This window comes from Bubalus kerabau, chromosome 20 (assembly GCF_029407905.1).
Source record: "Bubalus kerabau isolate K-KA32 ecotype Philippines breed swamp buffalo chromosome 20, PCC_UOA_SB_1v2, whole genome shotgun sequence".
In the NCBI taxonomy this organism is placed as follows: Eukaryota; Metazoa; Chordata; class Mammalia; order Artiodactyla; family Bovidae; genus Bubalus; species Bubalus kerabau.
In genome coordinates this window covers 35223921-35248659 of record NC_073643.1, presented here as the reverse complement: position 1 = coordinate 35248659, position 24739 = coordinate 35223921, and the positions used below count along the sequence as shown (strand labels likewise).

The 24739-nt window shown below is 38.3% G+C and overlaps 1 long non-coding RNA gene across 1 annotated transcript; it reads right to left on the bottom strand.

Annotated features, from left to right (window-relative positions):
• Positions 1–9903: 9903 nt before the first annotated feature.
• Positions 9904–19694, bottom strand: LOC129635113 (uncharacterized). Its single transcript, XR_008706110.1, has 3 exons — positions 19623–19694; positions 11002–11151; positions 9904–10910 (listed from the first exon to the last, which is right to left on the bottom strand). It is a non-coding gene; the product is annotated as an uncharacterized LOC129635113 (long non-coding RNA).
• Between the last annotated feature and the right edge of the window lie 5045 nt (positions 19695–24739).

Sequence of the window (24739 nt, the reverse complement as noted above, 5' to 3'; positions counted from 1 at the left end):
CGAGCAAATACAATAACCTTGTTGACCCTATTATATTAGAAGTCTGAGTCCTCATAGGTGACTTGCTTGCTAATTATAGTTCTCTCTTCTATGAGTAAAACCTTAATAACAATAACCAAACCATAACAAATAACAAAAAAACTTAGCCATAAAATGAAGCCTTTCTACAATGAATTATAGCTGTCTCTGCCAATTTCAACAGTATTTTGAACAGAACATTGTGTTTTATGTAAGATACCTTAGGGTTATCTGTTTGCTCTTATTGAACTCTGTGGACAGCAGTGTTGTCATGAAATGTCCTTCCTGGTCCACGAGAGCTAGACTTTTGAACACTTATATCAGATGCTGTATTATTTTCTCTTCTTCCCCTAAGTGTTAGACACCACTTCTTGCTCAATGTGTGTCTTACCAGCTCCCCTTCCCTTTCTCATTTGTTTTTTACAATAGCTATTATACAGGGAAATGAAATAACTAAAACTGTTCAAAGTATGTATAAAATAAGAGTAAGTCATTAGTGAGTATGCTTTCTTAGGAGTAAAATACATCAGTTGAGATCAGTTCAGTTGCTCAGTCATGTCCGACTCTGCAACCCCATGGACTGTAGCACACCAGGCTTCCCTGTCCATCACCAACTCCTGGAGCTTACTCAAACTCATGTGCATCAAGTCAGTGATGCTATCCAACCATCTGATCCTCTGTCCTCCCCTTCTTCTGCTTTCAATCTTTCCCAGCATCAGGGTCTTTCCCAATGAGTTAGTTCTTCGTGTGAGGTGGCCAAAGTATTGGAGCTTCAGCTTCAGCATCAGTCCTTCCAATGAATATTCAGGACTGACTGATTTCTTTTAGGACTGACTGGTTTGATCTCTTTCCATTCCAAGGGACTCTCAAGAGTCTTCTCCAACACCACAGTTCAAAATTGTCAATTCTTCGGCGCTCAGCTTTCCTTATGGTCGAACTCTCACATCCACACATGACTACTGGAAAAACCATAGCAGCTGACTTATTTTACACATCTTAGTGCCTCTGGATTCTGTTTTGGGTCTTATTTACCCCAATACTCCATCCTCAGTTGAATTTCATATATGCATTGAGTTAAAAAGTTTCTTCATCTGTATGAACTATTCTTGTAAGATGTCTTACATATCCATGAGCTCAATTGGTAGGTATTAGTTAGTGTTATTTTTAAAACAAATGATATGGATAAGACTTGTCTTCAATTATTTAAGAGATGAACAGGAAAATATGAAGATTTAAAGGTAACAGTTCCTAAGTACAAGCAACAATATACCACTTGGGTATGCAGTGGATTTTTCAATATTATAAAAACTTAGTTTTTGATCACAACTATTGAACACAACTGTTATAGTCTTCATTAAGCATCTGATTGATGGCCAAATTTGCATTTTTATGTTGCTAAATGTATAAAATACTTCAAATTTATAGTGATTTAAACTTAAACTAGGATTTGGGATAAATGCTTCACCAGGTCCCTCTATAAATAGCTGTCAGTTCAGTTCAGATCAGTAGCTTAGTCGTGTCCGACACTCAGCCCCATGAACCACAGCACTCCTGGCCTCCCTGTCCATCACCAACTCCGAGTCCACCCAAACCCATGTCCATTGAGTCAGTGATGCCAACCAACCATCTCATCCTCTGTCATCCCTTTCTCCTCCTGCCTTCAATCTTTCCCAGCATCAGGGTCTTTTCAAATGAGTCAGCTCTTCGCATCAGGTGGCCAAAGTATTGGAGTTTCAGCTTCAACATCAGTCCTTCCAATGAACACCCAGGACTGATCTCCTTTAGGATGGACTGGTTGGATCTCCTTGCAGTCCAAGGGACTCTCAAGAGTCTTCTCCAACACCACAGTTCAAAAGCATCAATTCTTAGGCACTCAGCTTTCTTCACAGTCCAACTCTCACATCCATACATGACCACTGGAAAAACCATAGCCTTGACTAGACCTTTGTTGACAAAGTAATGTCTCTGCTTTTAATATGCTATCTAGGTTGGTCATAACTTTCCTTCCAAGGAGTAAGAGTCTTTTAATTTCATGGCTGCAATCACCATCTGCAGTAACCTTGGAGCCCAGAAAAAGAAAGTCAGCCACTGTTTTCCCATCTATTTGCCATGAGACAATTATTTTAAAAATGAATCTATCACTTGTGGTCAGCTGTATAATAGCAAAGTGAATCTCCCTTACTAGGAAATACAGCAAGCCATTGTCTAAAATAAAGAATGAGGTGATTCTCAGTGATTCTCATATACACTTGATATAGAGCTGCTTTTAATATTTTTTCTCATTGTTTGGGCTCTAGGCAATGCTATGGAGGTAATAATGGCATGTTCATAGATGCTGGCATGCTTTCAGAGAAGACTTTCACAATACGGAGAAAGCACAACTTTTACCATTAGTTTAAAGTAAGGGATCTGATCTTGCCTGCTCTAAGTCACATAATTCTCATTTTATGTTAATAGAAGTTATGCCTAATTATCAAGGGGAGAGTAGGTTTCTAAATTATAGTCTCTTCCAGAAGAGTTATGAGTATAACCTCCATTAACACTGGGGAATATTAAGAAGGCAACTCTTTGAATGTTGAGATAAAAATATGTCCCTCTAGTGGAGGGTTATATTTTATCCATAACTGAGTAATTTTGACTCAAGTGACCTATATTGAGAAATAGATTTAATAGTGGAAAGACTGTGGATTGATGGATCCCTGCCAGGCAGAAACAGAAAGTTCAGAGCATAAACAGTAAGTGGAGCAATATAGGACATGATGTTATTCCCAAAATTATCAGGAAGAGAAAATAATAGAGGGGGAAAAAATAGTGTGAACTCTTACCCACCCCCACCTCCCTGGATGTTCAAGTTAATGTCTCCTCAGATGGAGTTTTGTATCAGATTTCTCTTTTGAAATGGTGAGTGTTTTATAGGCTCTTATCTAATCAGAAATAAACCAAAAGCATTTGTTTATTTTTGTAGAAGTCACTGTGCCTTCAGTATGCAATTCTTTGAAGCCCATTTGCTAATGTTCTAAGAAAATTTGCTGCCTCATCTGTGATAAAACCAGCATACACAATCATCTTCCAATTTAAAGTTCAGATAGGAATGTTTTCTAGTCTTCAGAGCAGTCTAAAAGTCTCTCCCTAAAATAAGAATTGCTTGTTCATGGAAGGAAGTCTGGGGAGTAAGTTACGTTGGTTCTTTCTGTTCCTTCCTTCCTCTCTCCTCTTCCACTCCTACCCTCATCCTGCTCCCTTCTGCCTTCCTCCATCCTTTCTTCTTTCTTTCTTCTCCCCTCTTCCTCCTTCCCCTCCCTTTTTTCACCTTCCCTGCTCTTTCTTCCTCCCACATTAGTTCTTGTAACACTGCTGAAAAAAATCTGTCCCAGATTTTAACTTTGAGATTTATATACACCCAGAATCTAATCTGATTATTTAGGAAAGACTTGCAGATTCAATTTACTGTAGTAACTTGTTACTGTTTTATTGACCTGATGTCTTTAGGACTTAGCTAGCATCATCTGAAGTGGGTGGTAAAAGGAAAACCAACAAATAAAAAACCCAAATAACCTGTATTTCTTCATTATGTAATGTGTGTGCTTAGTTGCTCAGTTGTGTCTCCCTCTTTGCAACTCTTTGGACTTAGCCCACTAGGCTCTTCTGTCCATGAAATTTTTCAGACAAGAATATTGGAGGGGGTTGCCATTTCCTCTTGCAGGGGATCTTCCTGACCCAGGTATCGAACCCGAGTTTCCTGCATTCCAGGTGGATTCTTTACCACTGAGCCCCTGGGGAAGCCCTTCAATATATAATACAGACTCAAAACTGTTTCAAAAGTTTTGGAATTGTATCACTGTTTTGTTTTTGTTTTTTCTTTCTGTCCTAGGTGCTTAAGGGAATTTAGATGTGCCTGTGATGCATTAAACTATTTTTAAAGCTAATTTCAAGAAGAGCAATCATTAAGCCCACAAACATCACTCTGAAAGATGCAGATTCCTTAGCTGTATAACTTAGCTTCTGAGTGGGCATGGTTTTTGATCTTTGAACTGAGATTTTGTATCGGCACAATCACTTCCTGAACGATCTAATTATTTCCAGGCTTTGGTCTATAAATCAGCCATTTTGACATTCAGTAGCACAGCTGCCTTCCTTAAAATCTAAGGATATAGATTGATTTCTCACATAAGCATTCTGAGAAAACATAAGACTTGCTAGTATCATTAAAGCAATAAAATATTTTTCAAGAATTGTATGCTTAAAAGAACTTGATCCAAGTTGAAACTCAATCTGTTTTGCCTTTGAGGCTGATTTTATTGAATATTTATTTATTAAAATCAGTGCCGGGCTCAACACATAATATAAGTTCATTAAATGTTCATTTATAAGGAAGGGGAGGAATGATCTCTAGGAACACCAGTTTTCCACGTGTAAAACCAAGGACTGGCCTAGTTCAGGTCCCTTTCAGATCCACAGCCCCATGACTGAATCTTAAGCACACACTTCATGAACCATGAACTGGTGATAAACTAGTCAAGCCTTGGCTTCTGGCAAGTGAAAGTGCTATTCGCTCGGTTATGTCTGACTCTTTGCGACCCCATGGACTGTAGTCCACTAGGCTCCTTTGTCCATGGACTTCTCCAGGCAAGAATACTGGAGTGGGCTGTCGTTCCCTTCTTCAGGGATCTTCCTGATCCAGGGATGGCCAGCTTTCTGGCACTCATACCCTGTCTTTTTCTTCAGTGAAAGGAATAAAAATGTGAAAGTTGAGTAAAAAATCTGAAGTATTTAGCAGTCTTCCAGACGCCGGCAGATTTGTCATGACAGTCTCCCCAGAGCATTAACATCTGTATCTCTTGACTTGTCTTGTTGAAGGTTCTGCCTTAAAATCTGTCTATACTGATATGATGTGATTTCTAAGATAAACTAAAATGCAAAGGAGCAAGAAGGGGAGCAAGTCTACATGTATACACATAAATATATATGCATGTAAAGTATATATACACATATATGTAATGCATATATACACATAAAAATGTATCTATGTTGCATAGATTAATACATTATGTATACAAACATTCAGTATCTCTGAAAAGATGCATACGAATTGGCATGAGATTGCCTTTAGAATGAGACACAGGGAAGAAGACAAATTTAATTTTCACTTTATGTACCTATTTAAATTTAAAAACAAGATTAAAAGTAACTTCTCCTATGTAACTATTCTGGGGCTAAGCTGATGTTAAAGCTGATCTCTTCAATTAGATGTCTCCTAATTATACATCAATAGTAAGGTGCTTAGCCCAATACCTTGACAAAAATCTCTTGTACATATGTTGATTAAATAGCTTTTTTATAATATGATAGATGGAAAATGACCAGATCACTGTTAGAGTCTAAGCATTGGCTTTATCACTGTAAATCTACAGGAGTTCCATTGAAAAAGAAATGTAGAAGGTTCCAATGCAAGTTGAGGCACTTTTGTAAACCACCTTTAGGTCTGTGTGTATGAATGTGTCATTGAAATCTTGTGGGCTGTCTGAACATACTATATAATGTATAGGAATACTAAGTTGTAGTTGAAAAAGAAAATTTTAAAGAATTGATGAAAAAATTCATAGTCTGTGTCAGTTAGGTACAGTTGAATAAAGAATCACTTAAAATGTGGTAACTTAAAGTAGCAAGCATTTATTTGGTTCATGACTCTGCTGGGCTGTCCTGGTTGTGGGTTTGTCCCCCTCATGTGTGTGTAGCCATTTGGGAGTGACCATGAAAGCTGCAGATTGACTCTGCTTATTAGTTTGGGCTCTCACGCCTGTCTGGGATCAGCTGGGCTGACTGGCCCATGGCTCACATTGTCTTCCCAACTCCTGCAGGCTACTCTGAGGTTGTTCCATGACCAAGGCAAAGTACAAAGTGATGCTCACGTGACCTCTTGAGGCCCAGGTCTGGAATGGAATGGACCTTATGCCTCCTTTACTGCATTCCCTTGGCCAAGCACTCCACAAGCCAGCCTAACTCCAAGAGGCTGAGAAGTAGACTCTATCTCGTGATGGAGGGCCTTCAAAGCCATTTTCTAAGAGAAGGGGTCCTGGAAAGGAAACCCCTTTTGCCACATGGTCTTGAAGCTTTATGGCAAGGACCCTAAGTTGGGTAAAAGGAATATATTTAGATTTAAAAATTTAATTTTCCAAGTTGTTTAAAAAAAAGAGTAATTTTAATGTTTTGGGAGGGATATGTCATAGTAATTCCATCTGTTTTATTTGTTTTCATATTTTTCTACCACAATAATAATAGATATAATTTACTGAGAACTCTTAACACGCTGCTGCTGCCACTGCTGCTAAGTCACTTCAGTCATGTCCGACATAGACAGCAGCCCACCAGGCTCCGCTGTCCCTGGGATTCTCCAGGCAAGAACACTGGAGTGGGTTGCCATTTCCTTCTCCAATGCATGAAAGCTGGATGCTATCAACTCACGAGTTAATTTATATACATTTATCTCTCAGGTTTACTGCTATAATGTAAGGTCTCATTCCACTTTCTTTATTATAAATTAAGTTTCATCAGTTGACTGACAGTAGCAGACCAGACCATTGATCTAGATCTGTGTGGCTATAAAATTCAGGCCTTTTCTTTGCCCAGTGGAGTTCCATATCTGGAATTAAAATATGGCTCTAAATGTAAGATAGCTCCTTTATCTTATAGTCAATCAGAGGGAAAAATGATCAACTGTGGATGTGCCATGGAAGGTTCAGATATGGGGATTGGGAGAGAATGAAAGAGAAAGTGATTTAAATATTATGAATAAACCAGCCAGCCATTTTACCCAATAAATATGTGTCCTACTGGAATCCTGATTTGCGAGCTATAAACCTACTGTTGGTTTCCCTGATAGCTCAGTTGGTAAAGAATCCACCTGCAATACAGGAGACCTGGGTTCGTTCCCTGGGTTAGAAGATCCCCTGGGGAAGAGAAAGGCTACCTACTCTAGTATTCTGGCTTGGAGAATTCCATGGACTGTATAGTCCATGGGTCACAAAGAGTCGGGCACAACTGAGACTTTCACTTTCACTTTCAAACCTACTTTAGCACAGGTTATTACAGCTCCAGGTACCTCTTAGGTGGATGTGGTTTTGATATTTTTGTTTCCTTTTAGGAATATGGCTCTAAATGTAAGATAGCTCCTTTATCTTATAGTCAATCAGAGGGAAAAATGATCAAATTAGTGTTAGAGGGAAAAAAAAATCGTTTCAGGGTTGTGAGTTGTAATGCAATCTTTGGTCTGTCACATGGTTGGAGAATTTTCAAGGGCAATTTCGAACCTGTGTCTCCTGCATTGCAGGCAGATTCTTTACTGTCTGAGCCTCCAGGGAAGCCCTAATTTCAACTCTACATACTCTTTATTTTAAGAGCAAAGTTCTGATCTTAATCCACAGTAATATGCAAATTCAGTTAACTATGCTATTTAGTATTTTCTGGAGAAATAAATTTTAATGTTTGTATATAAAATGCTTTTTGAAGTGGGGTACAAAATATTGATTCTGCATTCTTCAGGTATGTTAATATAGTTAAGCCTATCAGAAAAATAAGCGGCATAACTACAACAATGCTACTGTAATGCTACAAAAACACTACTCCATCCATTTTGTAGAAGAACTAGATTTTGCATCATGTTTTATGAATGTATCATTAGTTCATTTGTAAAGAATATTCTGCAAGTAAGAAGATAGTCTTGTTATTAGGTACACTTAGCTGTTTAAAATTAACATAAACAGTGTATAAATTGAAGTAAGCAAATGAAATTATTTTGTCACAAGCATTTATAAAGAGACATGCACATAGAAGTGTACAGTTAAATATATCTTCACAAGTTGTATACACCTGTGTTAGCAGCACTCAAAAAGAAGCCCACTAAAGCCCCCTCATGCTTTTGTCCACATATGATTCCCCCAACCTCCAGAATAACCACTATTCTGACTTTTGACAGGATAGATTAATTTTGCCTACATTGTGCTTATATAATGGAATCAATGGTCTATATATTTTTGTTTTTCTGACGTTTATTCAACACTGAATTGGCAAGTTGGTCTGTGAGACTGCATGATATTTGGATGATTCATCCTCATTTTTGATGAGTGAATATACTGCTATGAATCCATTCCAGAGACATGAACATTTGAGTAGTTTCCAGTTTGGGGCTATTAAAAAATGCTGGTCTGAATATTAAAATACTCAAACACATACCTTTTATGGACATGCACACATTTCTGTTGTGAATGTACCCAGGAGTAGAAATTTTCAGTTATGGACCATTCATGTTTTCATCTTTTTCCACTGACTTTTTTTTTAGCCAGTATAGTTACCTTACCTAAAATACTGTAAGATTGAAGTTTCATATATATATTATTAGAGAGAAGATATTATTTTTCAGAATAATGCTGAAACTCACCTTCATAAAAATAGAACACAGAAAAATTATAAATTTAAGTTAAAAGTGATGGTAGTTGGTTTGTGTTATTTTTTTTTATCTCCCTAATCAAACTGTTAGGAATGACTAACCCACACTGTATATTCATTTAAAAAGCAAAATTTTAATATAACAATCTTCTTTTTCCATTGGAGTTTTCTTTCCAAGTATGATCAAGGCCTAATTAAAGTTAGAAAATAGTCTTTTCAAAGCAGTCTTTTGCATTACAATCCTAAGACAATTCTATGTAGAAGAAATACCTGTGGCTTCATTTTCTCAGCATATGCTTAAGTTAAAGAAGAAGCCCATGGATACATGCAAGTTCCCCTTTTGCATCTCAAAAAATAAGCTATTTATCAAAATAGTAAATCTCTAGAGAGCATATGATTTTTGGCAAATTACATTTTCATTAGTTTTGATTAGGGAATTATTACTCCAGCACTCTTGCCTGGAAAACCCCATGGACGGAGGAGCCTGGTGGGCTGCAGTCCATGGGGTCACCAAGAGTCAGACACCACTGAGCAACTTCCCTTTCACTTTTCACTTTCCTGCATTGGAGAAGGAAATGGCAACCCACTCCAGTGTTCTTGCCTGGAGAATCCCAGGGACGGTGGAGCCTGGTGGGCTGCCATCTATGGGGTCGCACAGAGTCGGATGCAACTGAAGTGACTTAGCAGCAGCAGCAGCATTTTTGTGAATTGCTCAATAAATTATAAATAGATAAGAAAAAGTTAAAATAATATAAATTATTGGAAGACAGTATTACTCTACAAATACAATGGTGGCAGGATTTTAAAAGTTGGAGTTTCTTAGTTTAAATATTGTGCTGCAAGAGGCTTTATAAATCAAAGATATAGTCATTTTCAAATGATGTTATTTTGATTTGATTATAGGCATTGGTTCATTTATAGTAACCCTAGTGGAAACATCACAAGAAACATTGATTCATGTACAGTTAACCACTAATTATTTATTTTTTAAAATAAGACATGAAAAGAGGCTGTTTATATTCATTTACAGGTCATGACTTTTCTGAACGATATTCTCATCTTATGGGTAAATAGCAATTGGTGTGGGCCAAGTATCTTTTAAACATGTAAGCCACATTTGGGGGCCTGCAAAAAAAAATCCCATAAAAATGAGTGAAATACTACTATTTGCAGCAATGTGTATGGTCTTAGAAAATGGTATATTTAGTGAAATCAGACAAATATTATATAACATCACTTTTACATGGAAACTAAAACAACAACAACAACAACAACAACTCTGTACAAAATAGAAACAGACTCACATACATAGAGAACAAACTATGCTTACTGAAGGAGAAAAGCAAGGGCAGAAGAATAAATTGGGAACTTGGAACTAACAGATACAAGCTACTATATATAAAGTAGATAAGCAGTAAGGATTTACTGTATAGCACAGGAACTATATTCCATATCTTATAATAACCTATAATAGAGAATCATCTGAAGAAAATACATAACTGAATCTCTTTGTTGTATACCTAAAACTAACACAATATTATAAATAAAATATACTTTAATTAAGAAATACACACTCACCAAATAACATGGAAAACACTAACATCTATAAAGAAAAGGAAATATTAAATGTAACATTTCCTAGTCATTACCATATTAACACTTTTAGCATCCTACCTGGTGTATGAATGCCTAATGAGTGATAGCAAAAAAAAAAAAAAAGAAAGAAATGAAACAAAAACAATGGTAAGTGCTGTTATTAGCTGCAGCTATCAAGGAACCCTATTTTACAAATAAAGACATTAAAACTCAAAAAAATTAGAATAAGTAAATTGTCAAGTCAGATAGCTAATAGTGTTCAGATGTAGGATTCAAATGATCCTACATGGATCATTGGACATATCATCTTTTAAGCTATCTAGATGTGCAGTCAAAGGAACTTAGTGAAGGGAAACTTATCAACATAAACAGGGAAAGGGATTGTGATGAAAACATGAAGGTGTCCTAGAAGAAGTGACATCAGAAAAAGTATTCACAGTAGAAGAGCTCTTGGAGATATTTCATGACATTGAAACTCAAGGATAAAATGTTGGAAGGTGATTTGTACTTAGAAAGGGCTATGACAATTTTCCAAGGCAAGAAAAGATGCTGGCTGGGTATCATAAGTCCTGTGATATAAAAGAAGAAGACAAGCAGAGTTTAAACGACCCTTGATATGATTTTTCTTTTTTAACAAAGAAATAAAACACCTTGTCTTACTCAGCTTGGAATGGCATAACAAAATACCACAGACCCAGTGATTTTTTTAAAAAGCAGAAATTTATTTTTCACAGTTCTGGAGGCTGAGAAGTCTAAGAACAAGGTGCTGGCAGGGTAGATTTCATTCTGATGCCTCTTTTCTTGCTTGGTTGGTGGCCGTGATCTCGTTGTATGCTTCCATGCTTGTTTGTGTGCTTGCACACAAGGAGAGAGAGATAGAGATCTTCCTCTTTCTCTTCTTATAAGGCCATTAATCTTAATAATCTTAATAGATTAGGGACCTACCTGAGTTATCCATCTTAAGGATGAGGACACATTTATCCATCCACTCCCAGTCCCCAAGGTCAGAAGTAGCCCCATGGACATGAAGTTCCTCACAGGCTCAGGAATTAACCATCTTCTTGTAGGTACCCTATGTCATGACTTAGATAAATTCTGGAGAAAGAAGAAAGAGATACGTGAAGACTGGCAAAAATTTCACATTGAAAAAAATCTTGAGGCTATTTCATGACATTGAAAGTACAAAGAATAAAATATTGGAAGCTGATCCAACTTTCAAAAGGAGTGAGTTACTGTGAGGTTGCACCAGCACCAGGTTGATCAAAACTTGGAAGAAAGCATCCTGACATCAGTAGCTAGAGTGAATGATGGGACAGGAGGATGCAAAGTGCTGTGGTATGAACTATTTAAAGAAATAAAAGGTGGAATAAAAATGAGCATCCAACTTTTAAAAGTTGTCAAAAATAAGCAGATATTTGACAAGTGAAGATCTATTTTTATATCCAGTATAGCCAGCTCTTTGATATTAGAACTGTGCTAGAAAATAAACATTTATGATTCATGAATGGAAATATATACAGAAAAAATTAATTCAAAGATTGTTAGGTATAAAAAGTCATTAAATAAAAAATAAAGTCTCAACTCACTAGGAAAGGGGAATAATTCTCAACATGTATCCACTTCACAAAATAGCTTCAAAAAATACAAAGCCAAAGTTGTTAGAAACACAGAGACAGTCTAATATCACATTAGGATATTTCTATAGCAAAGGGCTGGCACATGTTCATCGTATTAGATATTATTTATTTTATTAATCTTTTCAATTTTACTAGTTCCTTGAAGACAATTGAGTCTGACTCTTTGGCATACAACATGAAACTATGTTATAAAATTTCCATGTTCATTAAGAAGAATGTGTCCCATTTACTTGTTAGGCATAATGGTTAGTGTGTATTTTCTAGAGAGCCAGGCTTATTAATTGTCTCCCTCAAATCTTTTATAAATTTATAAATCCACTCATTCAAAGAAAGCACAAGACCAAGATGACTTTCTAGGAAAATTCTACAGCACACTCAAAGAACAAATCATTCCAATTTCATGCAGATTCTTTCACAGAATACAAAAGGAGAGATTACTCAACGATTCCATTGTATGAGCCAAAGTGGAAACAAGAAATGGTTTCATCCATAAGTATAAGTGCAAAGATATTAGTCAAAATAACAGCAAAATAAAATTTGGCAAAATATACAAAAGGTAATGCATCAAAACTGAGTTTATTCCAGGGATTCAGAGGTAAGTTAACCTTAAGTGTTTCTTCAATGATTTCTTGCCAAAGCACAGGCAACCAAAGCAAAAGTAGACAAGAGGGATTATATCAAACTAAAAAGTTTCTGCATCGCAAAGGAAACAATAAAATAAAAAGGCAACCTGTAGAATGGAATGCAATCAAATTGCAACCTATGCATTTGTTAAAGGGTTAATATTCCAAAAATTGTAAGAGATTCTTAACAATTCAATAGCAAAAGCAAATAACCTGATTTGAAAATGAATGAGCAAAAGAACAGAACAGACATTTCTGCAAACAAGGCAGACAGAGGCAATAGGAATATAAATGGATGCTCAACATGGCTAATCATCAGGAACAATGGAAATCAAAACCACAATGATATATCACCTCATGCCTCTTAGAATGGGTATTGTTTAAAAGACAAAAGATAACAAGTGTTGGCAAGGGGGTAGAGAAAAGGTAACCCCCTGCATTGTTAGTGGGAATGTAAATTGGTACGGCTATTTTGGAAAAGAATATGGAGGTTCCTCAAAAAATTAAAAATAGAACTACCATATGATCCAGCAGTAACACTTCTGGGTGTGTATTGAAACAAAGTGAAATCACTAATGAAAAGACATGCAACCTCATTACAGCATTATTTGTAATAGCTAAGACACAGAAACAACCTAAATGTCTATAAACAGATGAAAGGATAAAGAAAATGTGGTATATACCCACACTGGAGTACTACTTAGCTTTATAAAATAAGGAAATCCTTCCATTCGTGAAAATATGGATAAACCTGGAAGACATTATACTAAATGAAATAAGCTAGACACAGAAGACCAAATACTGCAGAATACCACTTACATGAGAAGTTTAAAGTAGTCAAACTAATAGATGAGTAGAAAAGTGGTTGCCAGAGGACTGAAGAAGGACAAAACAGAAAAGTATTAGTCACAGAACACAAAGTTTTAGTTATGCTAGATGAGTAAATCCTGGAGATCTTGGGAACCACATAGTATCTATAGTTAATAATATTGTATTATATATTTAAAAATTTGCTAAGAATATGGTAAAATGTGTAGTGTTTGGGGGGCTTCCCAGGTGGCACTAGTGGTAAAGAATCCACCTGTCAATTCAGGAGATATAAGAGACACTGTCTCTATCCCTGGGTGGGGAAGATCCCCCAGAGGAGGACACGGAAACCCAATCCGGTGATCTTCCCCAGAGAATCCCATGGACAGAGGAGCCTGGTGGGATACGGTCCCTATAGTTGCACAGGGTTGAACATGACTAAAGTGACTTGGCATGCACACATGCACATAGTGTTTTTCAGTTCAGTTCAGTCGCTCAGTCATGTCTGATTCTTTGTGACCCATGGACTGTAGCACGCCAAGCCTCTCTGTCCATCAACAACTCATGGAGTTTACTCAAACTCATGTCCATTGAGTAGGTGATGCCATCCAACCAATTCATCCTCTGTCATCCCCTTCTCCTCCTACATTCAATCCCTCCCAGCATCAGGGTCTTTTCAAATCAGCCAGTTCTTCGCATCAGGTGGCCAAAGTATTGGAGTTTCAGCTTCACCATCAGTCCTTCCAATAAATATTCAGGACTGATTTCCTTTTGGATGGACTGGTAGGATCTCCTTGCAATCCAAGGGACTCTCAAGGATTTTCCCCAACACTACAGTTCAAAAGCACCAATTCTTTGGCGTTCAGCTTTCTTTATAATCCAACTCTCACATCCATACATGACTACTGGAAAAACCATACCTTTGATTAGATGAATCTTTGTTGGCAAAGTAATGTCTCTGCTTTTTAATATGCTGTCTAGGTATTAGACAGCATATAAAAAAAGACACTTGGGAGATAAGTGTCTAGGAGACACTTATCTCCCAAGGAGCAAGTGTCTTTTAATTTCATGGCTGCATTCACCATCTGCAGTGATTTTGGAGCCTCCCAAAATAGTCTGTCACTGTTTCCACTGTTTCTCCATCTATTTGCCGTGAGGTGATGGGGCCAGATGCTGTGATCTTAGTTTTCTGAATGTTGAGCTTTAAGCCAACTTTTTCATTCTCCTCTTTGACTTTCATTCAGAGGCTCTTTAGTTCTTCTTCACTTTAGCCATAAGGGTGGTGCCATCTGCATATCTGAGGTTATTGATATTTCTCCAGGCAATCTTGATTCCAGCTTGTGCTTCATCCAGCCCACCGTTCCTCATGTTGTACTGCGTATAAGTTAAATAAGCAGGGTGACAATATACACCTTTTCCTATACTTGATGTACTCCTTTTCCTATTTGGAACCAGTCTGTTGTTCCATGTCCAGTTTTAACTGTTGCTTCCTAACCTGAATACAAATTTCTCAAAAAGCAGGTCAGGTGGTCTGGTATTCCCAACTCTTAAGAATTTTCCACAGTTTGTTATGGTCTACGCAATCAAGCTTTGGCATAGTCAGTAAAGCAGAAATAGATGTTTTTCCAGAACTCTCTTGCTTTTTTGATGATCCAACAGATGTTGACAACTTGATCTCTGGTTCCTCTGTCTTTTCTAAAACCAACTTGAACATCTGGAAGTTCACGGTCATGTACTGTAGAGGCCTGGCTTGGAGAATTGTGAGCATTACTCTACTATCGTGTGAGATGAGTGCAATTGTACGGTGGTTTCAGCATTCTTTGGCATTGGCTTTCTTTGGGATTGGAATGAAAACGGACCTTTTCCAGTGCTGTGGCCACTGCTGAGTTTTCCAAATTTGCTGGCATGTTGAGTGCAGCACTTTCACAGCATTATCTTTTAAGATTTGAAATAGCTCAACTAGAATTCCATATCCTCCACTAGCTTTGTTTATGGTGATGCTTCTTAAAGTCCACTTGACTTGGCATTCCAGTATGTCTGCCTCTAGCTGAGTGATGACACCATCGTGATCATCTGGGTCATGAAGATTTTTTTGGTATATTTCTTCTGTGTATTCTTGCCACCTCTTCTTAATATCTTCTGCTTCTGTTAGGTCCATACCATTTCTGTCCTTTATTGTGCCCATCTTTGCATGAAACATTTCCCTTGGTATCTCTAATTATTTTGAAGAGATCTATAGTCTTTCCCATTCTATTGTTATCGTCTATTCTTTGCACTGATCCCTGAGGAAGGCTTTCTTATCTCTCCTTGCTAGTCTTTGAAACTCTGCATTCAAATGGGTATATCTTTCCTTTTCTCCTTTGCTTTTTGCTTCTCTTCTTTTTACAGCTATTTGTAAGGCCTCCTTAGACAGCCATTTTTCTTTTTTGCATTTCTTTCTTGGGGATGGTCTTGCTCCCTGTCTCCTGTACAATGTCAGGAACCTCCATCCATATTTCTTCAGGTACTTTGTCTATCAGATCTAATCTCTTGAATCTATTTTTCACTTCCACTGTATAATCGTAAGGGATTTGATTTAGGTCATACCTGAATGATCTAGTGATTTTCCCTACTTTCTTCAATTTAAGTCCTAATCTGGCAATAAGGAGTTCATGATCTGAGCTGCAGTGAGCTCCTGGTCTTGTTTCTGCTGACTGTATAGAGCTTCTCCATCTTTGGCTGCAAAGAATATAATCAATCTGATTTTGGTATTGACCATCTGGTGATGTCCATGTGTTGAACCTTCTCTTGTTTTATTGGAAAAGGCTGTTTGCTATGACCAGTGCGTTGTCTTGGCAAAACTCTCTTAGCCTTTGCCCTACTTCATTCTGTACTCCAAGGCCAAATTTGCCTGTTACTCCAGGTGTTTCTTGACCTCATACTTTTCCATTCCAGTTCCCTATAATGAAAAGGACATCTTTTGGGGCTGTTAGTTCTAGAAGGTCTTGTGAGTCGTCATAGAACCATTCAACTTCAGCTTCTTCAGTGTTACTGATCAGGGCATACACTTGGATTACCGTGATATTGAATGGTTTGCTTTGGAAATGAACAGAGATCATCCTGTCGTTTTTGAGATTACATCCAAGTACTGCATTTCGGACTCTCTTGTTGACTAAAAGAGCTACTCCATTTCTTCCAAGGGATTCTTGCCTACAGTAGTAGATATAATGGTCATCTAAGATGAATCACCCATTCCAGTCCATTTTAGTTCTCTGATTCCTAAAATGTCAAATTCCTAAAATATTCACTCTTGCCATCTCCTGTTTGACAGCTTCTGATTTGCCTTGATTCATGGACTTAACATTCCAGGTTCCTATGTAATATTGCCCTTTACACCATCAGACTTTGCTTCTACCACCAATCTCATCCACAACTGGGTGTTGGTTTTGCTTTGGCTCTGTCTCCATTCTTTCTGGAGTTTTTTCTCCACTGATCTCCAATAGCATATTGGGCACCTACTGACCTGGGGAGTTCATCTTTCAGTGTCCTATCTTTTTGCCTTTCATACTGTTCATGGAGTTCTCAAGGTGAGAATACTGAAGTGGTTTGCCATTCCCTTCTCCCGTGGACCACATTTTGGTCCACATGACCAAAATGTCCACATGACCACAGTTCTGTGAGAGACAATAGAACTCTCCACCATGACCCATCCGTCTTATGTGGCCCTACATGGCATGACTCACAGTTTCATTGAGTTAGACAAGGCTGTGGTCCATGTGGTCAGATTGGTTAGTTTTCTGTGATTGTGGGTTTCAGCCTGTCTGCCCTCTGATGGAGAAGGATAAGAGGTTTATGGAAGCTTCCTGATGGGAGAGACTGAGGAGGAAACTGGGTCTTGTTCTGATGGGGGGGCCATGCCCAGTAAATCTTTAATCCAATTTTCTGTTGATGGGTGGGGCTGTCTTCCCTCCCTGCTACTTACTTGGGGCAAAACTATGGTGGAGGTAATGAAGATAATGCCAACCTCCTTCAAAAGGTCCCATGGTTCGTACTGCTACACTCAGTGCCCCCAACCCTGCAGCAAGCCACCACCGACCCATGCCTCCACTGGAGACTCCTGGACACTCCTGGGAAAGTCTGGGTCAGTCTCTTGTGGGGTCACTGCTTCTTTCTCCTGGGTCCTGGTGTCTACAAGATTCTGCTTGTGCCCTTCAAGAGTCTATTTCTCAGTCCTGTGTAAGTTTTGGCAGCTCTTTGGTGGGATTAATGGTGACCTCCTCCAAGAGGGCTTATGCCACACCCACGTCTGCTGCACCCAGAGCCCCTGCCCCTGCAGCAGTCCACTGTTGACCCGTACCTCCAGAGGAGATGCTCAAACACAGTTCTGTCTCAGTCTCTGTGGGGTCTCTGGGTCCTGGTTCACAAGGTTTGTTTGAGCCCTCTGAGCATCTCTGGCAGGAATGTGGTTTGATTCTAAATGTGAATTTGCTCCCCCAACTATCTTGTTGGGGCTTCTCCTTTGCCCTTGGATGTGGGGTATCTCCTCAAAGTTGCACCAACGTCATGCAGCTGCTGCTCCAGCACCTACCATCTGGTGGGGCTTCTCTGAGCTTGGACGTATCTCCTCATGGCCACTCCAGCACCATGCAGCTGCTGCTCCAGTGCTGTCCGGCCATAGTGTTTTTACAACACTCAAAATTAATGATAAATAAAAAGGGTGGGGGAAACTTTTGGAAGTGATGGATTTGTTTATGGCAAAGATGGTCATGGTGGTTTCATGGATTTACATCCATGTTGTTGTTTAGTTGCTAAGTTGTGTCCAACTCTATGTGACTCCATGGACTGTAGCCCACCAGCCTCCTCTGTCCATGGCATTTCCCAGGCAAGAATACTGGAGTGGGTTGCCATTTCCATCTCCAGGAGATATTCTCGACCAAGGGATCACACCTGCATCTCCTGCATTGGCAAGCGGATTCTTTACCCCGAGCCACCAGTATACTTAATGCCAAAGACATTTAGATATATGCTGCTGCTGCTAAGTCGCTTCAGTCGTGTCCAACTCTGTGCGACCCCATAGATGGCAGCCCACCAGGCTCCTCTGTCCCTGGGATTCTCCAGGCAAGAACACGAGTGGGTTGCCATTTCCTTCTCCAATGCATGAAAGTGAAAAGTGAAAGTGAAGTCGCTCAGTCGTGTCTGACCCTCAGCGACCTCATGGACTGCCGCCTTTCAGGCTCCTCCATCCATGGGATTTTCCAGGCAAGAGTACTGGAGTGGGGTGCCATTGCCTTCTCCAAAATATATAATAAGTGTATATAAATTAGTTAATAGAATATAGCCAGGTGGATATAATACTGTCAATCAAAATTTGCAGTTTATATATAAGCAAAGAATTTTTAAAACACAGTTTTGGAAAGATAATGTTACACTGAACAACAAAGAATGTACAGTATTTAGGAATAAATTCAACAGTAAGTGTGCAATTATAACACATTATTACTTTATCTGGGGATTCCCAGATGGCACTAGTGGTAAAGAACCCACCTGTCAATGCAGGAGACATACAAGATGAGGGTTTGATCCCTGGGCCAGGAAGATCCCTGCAGGAGGGCATGGCAACCCACTTCAATATTCTTGCCTGGAGAATCCCATGGACAGAGGAGCTTGCTGGGCTCCACAGGATTGCAAAGCGATGGACACGACTGAAGCAACTTAGCATGCATGCATGCATTACTTGCATTACTTTATTGTAAAATATAGATAAATAATAATATGTAATCACTTTATGATAGGAAGGCTTAATATTATAAAAATGTTATTCTTTCAAGTTGATGTATAGATTATATAAAAGTCTCAACAGAGTTTTATAAAAGAGCTTTACAAGCTGATTTTAAATTTAAATGGAAGTTCAAATGCCTGAGAACAACCAAGAGTCTTCTGAAAAAAAAAAAAGAAAAGAGAAAGAATGTGATAGTATCAGCTCCATTAGATAAGAACTATGATAAATTTATAATAATCGATAAAGAACAGCATGATAGGCAAATGACCAGTGGAACATACCCAAAAGCCCAAAAGGAAACCCAAACTTATGTGGCATTTTCATATATAATGGAACTTTTGTAAAGTTATGGAGAAAAATGAACCTTTCAATAAACGGTACTGGAACAATTCATTATTCAAATAAACAAACAAAACAATAAAATGAGATTACTATCTCATGCCCACAAATAAAATTAATACATGATGAATTTAAAGCTTAAATGTGAAGGCAAGTATTTACAATTTTAGATAAAAATATAGAGTTTTTTTTTTAATAGCTTTAGAATTAAAGAAGTTATAATACAAAAATGATTGACAATTGTATTAGTTTCTTGTGCTTGCTGTAATAAATGACTACAAACCGGGTGGTTTGCAATACAAAAATATAGCCTCATGGCTTTGAAGACTACAGGGTGCCTCTCCATTCTGAATGCTTTAGGAAAGAATTACTCCTTGACTCTTCCCAGCTTCTGATCCTTACTGGAAGCCTTGGTCCAGTGACCCTATTTCAGTGTCTGCCTCTGTTGTCATGCGATCTCCCCCGTGGCTGTTCTCTCTCTGTGTCCTCATTTCCCTTTTATAAGACATCAGTGATTGGATTGAGGGCCCACCCTAATCGAGTGTGACTTCATCTTAATGTGATTTTATTTGTAAAGACCCTATTTCCAGATAAAGTCTCACTCACAGGTGCTGAGTGGACATGAATTTTGAGCGGGACACTATTCAAGTCAGTACAAATGTGCAGGAGAAGGTTGATAAATCTTTTAACTGTTTCCTATAAAGAGAATGAAAAGACACAGAAGCTATCAGTAATATATTTAATGGGTACTTTTATATGAATGTAATAACTATATAAACAGTTGATATGAATCAATAAGCAAGACAAATAACCCAGTAGGAAAATTGGCCAGTCATGGATAAGCAGTTTTCAGGTAGGAAAACATATGTGGTAGATTATCTAAGAAAAATGTGCCAAAAGTGCTTAGTAAGCAGGGAAACACAAATTAATATCACAATAAAATATTACTTTACTTTCCCTAAATTATGAGTCTGACAATACCAGGTATTGGTAAGGATGGTGGAATAGCAAAAACCCATACATTAATATTGAAATTGTTCATAGAAGCATTATTTTTAATAGTGTACACATTAGAAGAAACCCAGTATTCACAGATAGGATAATTGAAAGATTGTGATATATTCACTAAATGTACTATTTTACAATAATAAAAAATAGATTAACTGTAGTTACATATGACAGCACAGTTGATGTTTCAATTAAGCAAAATTATTTGACACAGACATACATGATCAATCTCTTTAAAAAAGCAAGAGATTAATAAATATAAAATTCAAGAGAGTGGTTACCTTCAGGGAGGAGGCCTAAGGAGCACACAAAGATGTTGGCAGTATTCTAGATTCTGGGTGGTAGATTTCTGTATTGATTTTATTAGACATCACAGGGTAGATGCATGTTATCAACATATATACTTTGTGTGCAGCAAATATCTCATAATATAAACAAAACAAAATTCATGTTTAAGGGTCATGGTATGGGAACGCAAGTATATCCAACACTTTGAAACTAGTCTCATTTTAATTGCAGTATTGATAGATTAAGGATTTAAGCAGACAATAGAATATACTGGCAAATCCCTGGAGTCCACTGCCGATACAGGAATCCTGACCTTGCCATTGACTAGCAGCAAGATATTGGGAAAGTTTCTTAATTTCTCTTTACTTCCATTTCATTCTCTTTTAAGTGAGGAGAAAAATAGACCTGGCTTTACAGCGTTGATGTGAAAATTACTTGAAATAAAAAGGGTAAAGCATTCAGTTGCTTGAACACATAGTAAGTGCCTAGTGAATATGACTTAAACAGATTTGGTCAGAGCTCTGAAATGAGCTCTCACACAGGTTCCCTGGCACCTGTGACATTGCTCTGAAAAGGCTTTGCCCCACGTAGCTGCTGTCCCCTTTGCCTGGGCTCCAGAATGAACACACAGGAGCCCAACCTAGGATGAGAAGCCAAGCCCCAGTGGGCCTCATTCTAAGTCAGGGCTGCCTGAGTTCAACCAACATGCAGTTAGAGAAACTAAGAATAAACAATTGTTCTTTTTTAAAAAAAAAACAAAAAACCACACAACAATTGTTCTTAAGCCTATAAGTCTTAGAGCATTTTGTTTGCAAAGTAATCAACTGATACATGAACTGCTATTATTGGTATTATTAATATTAAAGATTTCTAGTAGCTAGTTGCTACAGAGTCTGCAAAGGTTGTCTCATTCACATTAGTTGTGCCTAGTCAGGTTGGATTTAGTGCCTTGAAAGACTAAGAATTTTCCGTTTATATCTCAGGAAGCTGCCAGCAGCATGCATATCTTATTCCTGTTGACTTCGTCTTCCTGTAGCCCCAGAATACATAGGTTTGAGTCAGCTTGGCTGCAGCACTCTGGCATCATCAAAAGGACCCGAGGACAAATGAGACGTGCTCCGTTTAGTTCAGTTAAAATTATCTTTATTATGAACATTGTCCTTTACTGTTAGAGCATCATTATACAGCCCATAAACTACCCAACACACTGTTTTATTGATCTGCACTGCAACCTGCCTGGTAGCCAGGGTCAAGATCATGTTGCCTCCTGCAGAATGAAGAGCCCTAATCTCAGAACCGTTATAGTGACTTGCCCAAGGCCACAAAACTTGTAAAGGGTAACACTGGACTGAAATCTGCCACTTCTGATGCCAAGTACTGCCTCTCTTCTAATGTCTCACAGATACCTTTTAATACCTCCAGTTTTCTTGCTTGAGAATATACACTTTTCTACAGAATGGGTCACCAACAGACTGGGTCAGTCTCTTATGTCACAATGATGCCATGGGAAGTGTGCTAACACACTGGTAGCAACAGTCTGTCATTCTGATGTCAGGCAAATACATGGATTGTAAAACTAGCTTCTGCAACTCTAGGTCTTTGTTGATTCCTCAAACTGTGTTTGGTTAGAAGATCTGGAGATGCGAGTGCAGATGAGACAGGAACAGATTTTTACCTGAAGTAATGTGGACATACCTGAGCTCATTAACTGGCCTGTGCATTAAATGGTACTGTAGAATCAATGCCCAAAGCCTTCTTTTCCTATGCTTATTTAGAAATTAAGGTATCATGTGACATGAATTAAATAATGAATTTATCATATTTTCTTTAGGACTTCTGCACAAACAGAAACACAGTAATTGAGGCTTTCCAAGGATTGCCCCTGCTTAGAACATTATCAGACATCTTTGTGAATTCTTTTAAATAAGGTTGCAATATTTAAAATCATATGTCTTATTTTTAAGAAATAAGACTATATAAGAGTTTCTAAAAGTTTTTTGTTTTCTGAAAAGAACCGGGTTCTATGATATTTAGTGTAGTGATGAAGACCTGGGCATTTGTCTGTCTAAATTGCAATCTCAATTCTACCACTTGCTGTTTGTGTGACTTTGGTGGTGGTGGTGGTTTTAGTTGCTAAGTCGTGTCTGACTCTTGCAAGCCCCTGGACTATAGCCCACCAGAGTCCTCTGTCCATGGGATTTCCCATGTAAGAATACTGGAGTGGGTTGCTATTTCCTTCTCCAGGGGATCTTCACAACCCAGGGATTGAACCTGTGGACCCGTGTCTCCTGCACTGCGGGCGAATTCTTTACCTCTGAGCTACCAGGGAAACCCATGTGACTTCGGACAAGTTATTTAAGATTTCTCACCCTCCAATTTCTCATCTATAATTTGAGACAGCTAATAAGACCTTTATTGTAGATTTTGTGAAGATGATTCAACATAATGTGTATACATTGCCTAGAAAAATAACTAGCATTAGTGGGTCTTCAGTTCAGTTCAGTTCAGTTCAGTTCAGTTGCTCAGTCGTGTCCAACTCTTAGTGACCTCATGGACTGCAGCACTCCAGGCTTCCCTGTCCATCACCAACTCCCAGACTGAGTAGGTCTTCACATGTTAGCAATTCATTACAAATTGTTCCTCAACCAGATATTAGCTGGGTATGGCCTTTGGCAAGAGATTTCATCTTTGTCAATCCCTTCATCTGAGCAGTATATGGTATGGATTGATTTATATGAGTATTATGTGTTGGCTCAGAAATTGGACTTGAGTCAGAACTACTAAGTTTCAGATTCCATGGGCAAGTAACAGGATATCTCAAGGCTCTAGTGCCTTATGTTTTTAATGATGGAAATAAGAGAATCTACCTCATAGAACTGTTCAGAAGATTAAATGAGAAAATCATTCAGGATGGGGAACACATGTATACCTGTGGCGGATTCATTTTGATATTTGGCAAAACTAATACAATTATGTAAAATTTTAAAATAAAATAAAATTAAAAAAAAAGAGAAAATCAGTTAGACAAATGTCTCACACATGCCAATATTTTTAAAAATGGTAGCTATGCTACAACTATGAGGGAGTTGGAATAAAGAGCTAATGTCCATTATTTTTGTCTTTACTGGTCTGAGACTGTTGCCCCTAAAAACCTCTAAGACGAATGTATTGGGTTGGCCAAAAAGTTAGTTTGGATTTTTCCATAACAGCATAGGGAAAAACCAGAATGAACTTTTCGGCCAATCCAATATTAGAATCAAGCCATGGACAGCTTTGTACTGTTAGTTGCCTGTCCCTGCGTTGTTGGTTTCTGGCTCCTCTTAGGCATTAGCTTGGCTTGTACTAGGCTTTGGGCCCTCCCTCCCTAAAGAGGCATGTTCAGGATTGAGCCAGAATTCATGCACATGCATTGGGTCCCACAGCTCACAGCGGCTGTCAATATGTTGCCTAGAATGCCCTCTCCCTGAGAGCGTTCTTCTGAGTTGTCATCCACTGGTGGTTGGAATAGAAGATTCCCCTCAGAAGTCCCTTCCTCCTGAGTTAGAGTCTACTTTACTGACAATTCTGCAATTCCATTTCTGTGCATCTTTTACTCTACTCCAGGCTGGTTCTATCCTCTCTGATCTTTTATCAGCACCTCAAATACTTCTGTCTTTCACTCTAGCCTATAAAAATCCAGGTCTTTCCACCTTTAAATGTCTGACTAGAAATCTTTCTTCCTTCACAGTTAATCTGAAATTCTCTTTTTTTATCTAAATTTGTCACATTTTAAAAAATCTAAACTTTCTACCATGGCCTGTAAAGCTCTATCTGTTCTTGTCTGCCTCTCTGATGCCATATCCTGCTTCTCTTCAGTCAAATAAGCCTCTGTCTGTTCCTTTAGGACTGCAAGTTCATTATCACCTTATTACTTTAGCACTTAATTGTTCAACTCTGCCTAGAAAGCTTTCTTCCAAAATATTTCCTGGTTGGATTTTTTTTTTTTTTTGGTCTCAAAGAGGTCTTTCCTGACCATCCAAGAAAAACAAAAGCAAAAAACTCATCCTTATTCCCATCACTCTTGTACAGTGGTTTTCAGCTGGGGAGGAATTTGCCCCCCCAACCCCCACCCCAGGGGATATGTGGCAATGTCTGGAGATTTTGTTGGTTGTTTTAACTGAGAAGGTGCTATTGGTATCTAGTGAATAGAAGCCAGAGATGCTACTAAACATTCTCACCATTCC